Here is a 6252-nt window from a genome sequence, read left to right as displayed (position 1 = left end):
AGAAATGTTCCTTTCAGGCACGGAGTCAATCTCTCCAAGAAGTTGTCTCTTAAGACTTTTAAGGAGATTGGGGGCATGAAAATCGTTCCCTATGCCTTAGTCATAGGGAGCATCATGTATGCCATGTTGTGCACTCGCCTTGACATTGCTCAGGCGGTGAGTGTCATAAGCAGGTTCCAGGCCAACCCAGGGCAGGAGCATTGGACTGCTGTGAAGAACATACTCAAATACCTTCGAAGGACAAAAGAGTTTTGTCTGGTATTGGATGGTAGTTCACTACAAATTCTGGGGTATACTGATGTCGATTTCTAATCGGATCCAGATGATAGAAAGTTTATGTTTGGGTATGTTTTCATGATAGGATCGTGTGTTGTTTGCTGGAAAATAGCAAACAGGGGTCCACGACTGGCTCCACAACCGAAGCCGAGTACATTGCCGCAAGTGAAACTGCTAAGGAAGCCGTGTGGATGAAGAAGTTCGTTCACGAATTAGAAGTGGTTTCGTCCAGTACATCACCCATCCCGTTGTTGTGTGACAACAATGGAGCGATCACCCAGGCTAAGGAGCCTCAGGCCCACTCGAAGTCAAAGCACATCGAGAGGAAGTACCATGTACTGCGGGAGATCGTTGGTAGAGGGGACATCCTGATTCAGAAGGTAGCATCAACAGATAATGTGGGAGACCCATTAACTAAGCCACTCACACAGAAGGTGTTTGAGAAACACGTGGAAAGTATGGGACTCCGGCTTGTACCAGATTGGACCTAAGTGCAAGTGGGAGCTATTAGACAGTTTTGTATGCCCTTAGCTCCAATCAGTTTTGATGTACTTTTGATATTTAATGTAAATAAATAAAGTACATGTTTGATTCATGTTGTGTGGTATGCTTCTGTGTAAGACCCTAAAACTGGACGCTTAATGAGACTTGTGTTAGTTTTAAATGTTCTCAGCCGTTGGATAAGTCTGGAGATTTATCCTACCAAGGCTAACACTAGTGTGCTGCCAACTGTTGGGGTGGCTTGTCTCATTTGCCAGGGTGAGACCCAAGGCACACACAGTGTAGGATTACATGAACCCATGAATTGGACCAGATTTCCAGTATTGCCCTAGACCTTGGAGATTGATGGGCAGAACTGGAAAGTTACACCTGACCCCTAGACCCGATTATGGTGTTGCGCTAGATGTCGGATTGGGTTGTCTTTGATATGCCAATCAGTGAGATCCTTAGTGGGGATCAAAACCTGGGTATGCTGGGATAGTCTGAGAATTCATCTGAGTGGGTGATCATAGTGACGGGATCAGCCCCTTTGTCGGACAAAGGTAATGATCGGGGATGCACTCTCTCTGATGCAAACCAAACTGTCGGTAGTTGATTTCAATCGTTGGAATTTTGTTTTGCAAAATTTATATATATGATATATACTTATATACGGTTTCAAAATGTTTGCAAATGGTTTTAATTCCCGGGATCCATGTGAGTAGAGAGTGCAACACTGTTCCTTGCAGCCGAGGGAGAGGTCCTCTCTTGTCGGGCAGTGCTTGATCATTATGGGCTGAGAGGTTAAGTGTAAGGCCATTTAGGATAATACTTGATGGGCTAATCTTGCATCTGCCCACAATCCCTGGGTTTTTATAAGATGGCTTGGCCTAGGGACCACTTAGTGTAAGTGTTGGGCCCATAGGGTCCATGTGATGGGCTCAAGGGGTTCACTGGGTTTTCCAGTGAATTCGGCTAGGCCTTGTAACAAAGGCTGGAATGAACCCATGTGGCTGATGTGGAGATCAATGCTTGGGTCCCATGCCATACAAAGAAGCCCAACTGGGCAGCAGTTTGGAAACTTATTGAGCACTATTCATTTATTGGGCCTAAAAGCCCATTTCGAGCTGGGCTGATATGATCACCCACTTAAGGGGGCGAATCTACAAATAGGATTAACCTCCTGATGAGATCCGGAATGGGCTGATCTAATTTGCAGATATGATTAAGATTATCCCTTATCCAAATACAGATTTGGATTGGGATAACTCCTAATGGGATTAGGAGGTTTCTTAATCACTAAGAAAGGAGGAAACCATAATAGGGAATTAAAAGAATTCGACCTAGGGTTTTGCAATTAAGACTCTCTGCAATCTGAGATAGGATCTCATCTTCCCTAAGCTGAAATCTGCATTCACGCCTCTTTCAGCCTAAGGGATCTCCTCTAACCGTCGCCACCTTGCTGCATAGTTCGAATTCCATTGAAGGGAAAATCAAGAAATCTGTTCTTGATATCAGTCTTTGCTGAAAGGCTGATTTGTTTCGGTGCTCTAAGCCTCCAACGAGTTCTTGTGAAGAGTTTGGTACGTGAGACGTACACTGCTGGTTCTGCCCCACCATCGCTGTGTCATCTTCAGTGGGAGCAGATCTTGGATCTTTCTTTGGGCGTGAACACCGACGTTGGGAGATTTTGATTCTCCGTATCAGGTATAACCCTTCCCCTGATCTTTGGTTCAGATCTGGTCTGGTTTGGTTCGAGTAGATCCTTGAATATTTGATTCTAAAATAAGGGAATGCGATTCCCAGTTGGAAGAAAGGTAGGAATTTTTTGAAATTTGCCCACCCATTCCGCAACCGTTTTGGCGTCTATACGTTGGATCCTAACATTCTTTCATTATGCAAATAGGACCATGACTAAAGCATAGAAAAATTATTCCACTACTGAAAAGGAATTACTTGTAGTGGTATTTGCTATTGAAAAGTTTAGATCTTATTTACTCTTGTCTAAAGTCATCATGTTCACTAACCATGCTGCCTTGAGATATCTATTTGCTAAAATATATGCAAAGCCTAGGCTACTGCGATGTATTCTGCTGTTGCAAGAATTTGATTTAGAAATTAAGGATAAGAAGGGTAGTGAAAATACAGTAGCTGATCACTTATCAAGGCTTGATCAAAATTATGTTGAAAACATTAATGATTCCCCATTGCATGATGAATTCCTAGATGAGCAATTGTATGCGATTAGCAGAAATAATGAACCTTGCTTTGTATATTTTGCTAATTTTTTGGCAGGAAAGGTGGTGCTACTTCACTTGACATATCAACAGAAAAAGAAAATTTTCTCTGATGTGAAGTATTACTTGTGGGATGAACCTTACCTGTATAAAATTTGTGGGGACGGAATGATATTGAGATGTATTCCTGAGGAGGAAGCGCGGAGCGTTATAAATTTTTTCCATGACAAAGAAGCAGGAGGTCATCATAGAGCATCAAGAACTGCTTCAAAAATTCTCCAAAGTGGTTTTTACTGGCCTTCGCTCTTCAAGGATGTCTACTCTTATATAAGTGCTTAAGATCATTGCCAAAGGACAGGTAATATCTTCCGACGAAATGAGATGCCCTTGAACAATATTCTTGTTTGCGAAATCTTTGATATTTGGGGCATCGATTTCATGGGGCTTTTTCCTAAGTCTATTAATAATTCATACATACTTGTGGCTGTGGATTATGTAAGCAAATGAGTGGAAGCATGTGCATATCGAACTAATGATGCTTGGGTTGTTATTAAATTTATGAAAAATTTTATATTCACTCGTTTTGGAACACCTCGAGCTATCATAAGTGATGGGGGAAAGCATTTCTGTAATAAACAATTCGAGCACTTGCTAAATAAATATGGTGTTACGCATAGAATTGCAACCCCCTACCACCTTCAGACTAGCGGCCAAGTAGAAGTCTCTAATAGAGAATTAAAACAGATTTTAGAAAAGACAGTTACCACATCTAGGAGAGATTGGTCCTTGAAATTAGACGATGCACTTTGGGCTTACCGTACTGCATTCAAAACCCAATTGGTATGTTCCCATATCAATTAGATTTCGGCAAGGCGTTCCATCTACCCGTTGAGTTGGAACATAAGGCTTACTGGGCTATCAAATTTTTGAATTTTGATTTGAGTGATGCAGGTGATAAAAGAAAACTTCAGCTCAACGAAATGGAAGAATGGAGGAATCAAGCATATGAGAATGCCCGGACTTACAAAGAAAAAACCAAAGCATGGCATGACTCCCGTATTGCAAGGAAGGAATTTAAGGAAGGAGACAAAGTTCTGCTCTTTAATTCTCGTCTCAACCTATTTCCTGGAAAGTTGAAGACCAGGTGGAGTGGACCCTTTGTAGTGGCTAAGGTATTCCCTCATGGAGCACTTGAATTGCGCAATGGTAAGGGAGACACATTCAAGGTAAATGGGCAGCGTTTAAAGCATTATATTGAAGGGGAATAACCCATTCATCATGAGTCCACTCTTTCCCTACAACAACCATGAAAGAAAGAAGAAAGTCAAGCTCATGACTTAAAAAGAGCGCTTGTGAGAGGCAACCCATTGAGTTCAATTATTTATGTTCAGTTTATTTTATTGTTTTTATCTATTTATGGTCGCGACTTTTTTTAGGAACATGGTCGTGTTTAGCAACTGATTATGCATCAGAAGGATCTCAACAAGGCGTTCAGGGAAGTTCCCTTAAATCTTTCTATCTTACGCACAATCATATACATTGAGGACAATGTATACCTTAAGTGTGGGGGGATTAGGGGAATTTGATAATTTCTGGGTCAACTTTAGCATTCTTCGATCATCACGTTTTAACCTTTCTTTTTAAAGTTTTTGCTCCCTAGAAACTTATTTTTGAATGACTTCAAACTATCATGAATTATGTGCTTAGGTTGAATAGACAAGATAGGATGCAAGCATGACTAATTGAATTTCTTTTTGGCTACGTAAGGTACCTCATTATTTTAAAAGATCAATAGGCAAGATTCAATACAAATTTAACCCTTATGAGCATTTGATTACTTTTCGCCTAAATGTCTGTCAAACACGGTTTGATTATTCTAGAACTTACTTTGTTAGACATGTTGAGACCACGTTCATGAGTTCATGGATTGGAATGAGAATGGTGATGCTCTTGTGGAATTTGAAAAAGGAAGATTGTTATTTTCATAAAAAAAGAAAAAAAAATCGTGACTAGTGTGAGATGGAGCATAAAATGCACTCACACTAAAAGCGAAAGAAAATGGTGAGATGGAGCATAAAATGCACTCACCCCTAGAACCCCAAGCCCCATTTCACCTTTTGATGCATTGAAATCATGCTTAGTGGTGGAGATGTGATACATAAGCAAACTTATGGTAATAACATTCATTGTTTTGACCTAAGAGATTAATGAGGGAGTATTTGAATCTTGTTGCATTTTGATTGTTGAAACAATGAGTGCTTATTTTAACCCTAAAATTTTTATTCGGTGGAATGCTTGTTTTCCTTGACTGTTAATTTAACTTGGGCTCATGAGGAATGGTGATTTGAGATTATTCTTTGACGAGTTAAAGAGGAGAAAGAGGTGGAAATGGAAAGATTATTAAGTCTGGATTGAAGCAGGCGAGAGGATGAGCATCATGTTAAGAGAGAGTTTAAAAATCAGTAGGTAGTTAGTTTGTTTCGCCTGAGGACGAGCAAGGTTTAAGTATGGGAGGATTTGATAAGAATAAAAATTATCATATTTTTATCCATGAATATTCAATTTTTTTACTTAATTAACACTTAATTGGACTCATTGCTTTTGTATTTCGATTCAGGGCAAGCAAGAAGGCGGCAGGAGGGAAACAAGGCTAATCGGATGATTTTGCACAGTTTCAGCACCGTTCAGTAATCTGGGCATAACTCTCACATCTTGACTCCGATTGGTATGAGTCAAGATGCACTCCAAAGATAAGGGAGAACCCTACAACTTTCATGTTTTGGGTTTTGATCGATTCGGTCTGCATTGAGTTCAAAATCGGGCCAAAGTCGAAGCAAATTCGTAGAGAAGCCCAACTCACAGCTAAAGCCCAATTCGCAGAAAAGCCTTGTAACAGCCCAATTTATTAAAGAAGCCCAACTCGAATTCAAGAATAAAGAGTCTTATCAGATTTAAATTTCAAATGTAATCCTAAAAAGATAAAGAAGATTGAGATTACTAGATAAGAGATAGGATAGGATAGGATTAGATCTAATTAGGACTTTCTATTTTGGAGAAAGAACTCCTAAAAGGAGTTGGAAACAACTCCTACTCCTAAAGCTATATAAAGGGGGGGTGGCGGACTAGCATTAGGATCACTTAATCCATATTTGAAGTAATCAAGAAGACATTATTCAAGAAAGCTTCAAGAAGGAGGTCAGCAAAGCAAGAAGGAGGAAAGGAGGAAGGCGGCAGCAAGGAGAAGACAAGCTCATAGATC

This window comes from Nelumbo nucifera, chromosome 2, assembly GCF_055504915.1.
Source record: "Nelumbo nucifera cultivar China Antique chromosome 2, China Antique-T2T, whole genome shotgun sequence".
NCBI classification, from domain to species: Eukaryota; Viridiplantae; Streptophyta; class Magnoliopsida; order Proteales; family Nelumbonaceae; genus Nelumbo; species Nelumbo nucifera.
The sequence above is the reverse complement of the archived record's forward strand: the minus strand, read 5'-3'. Positions refer to the sequence as shown.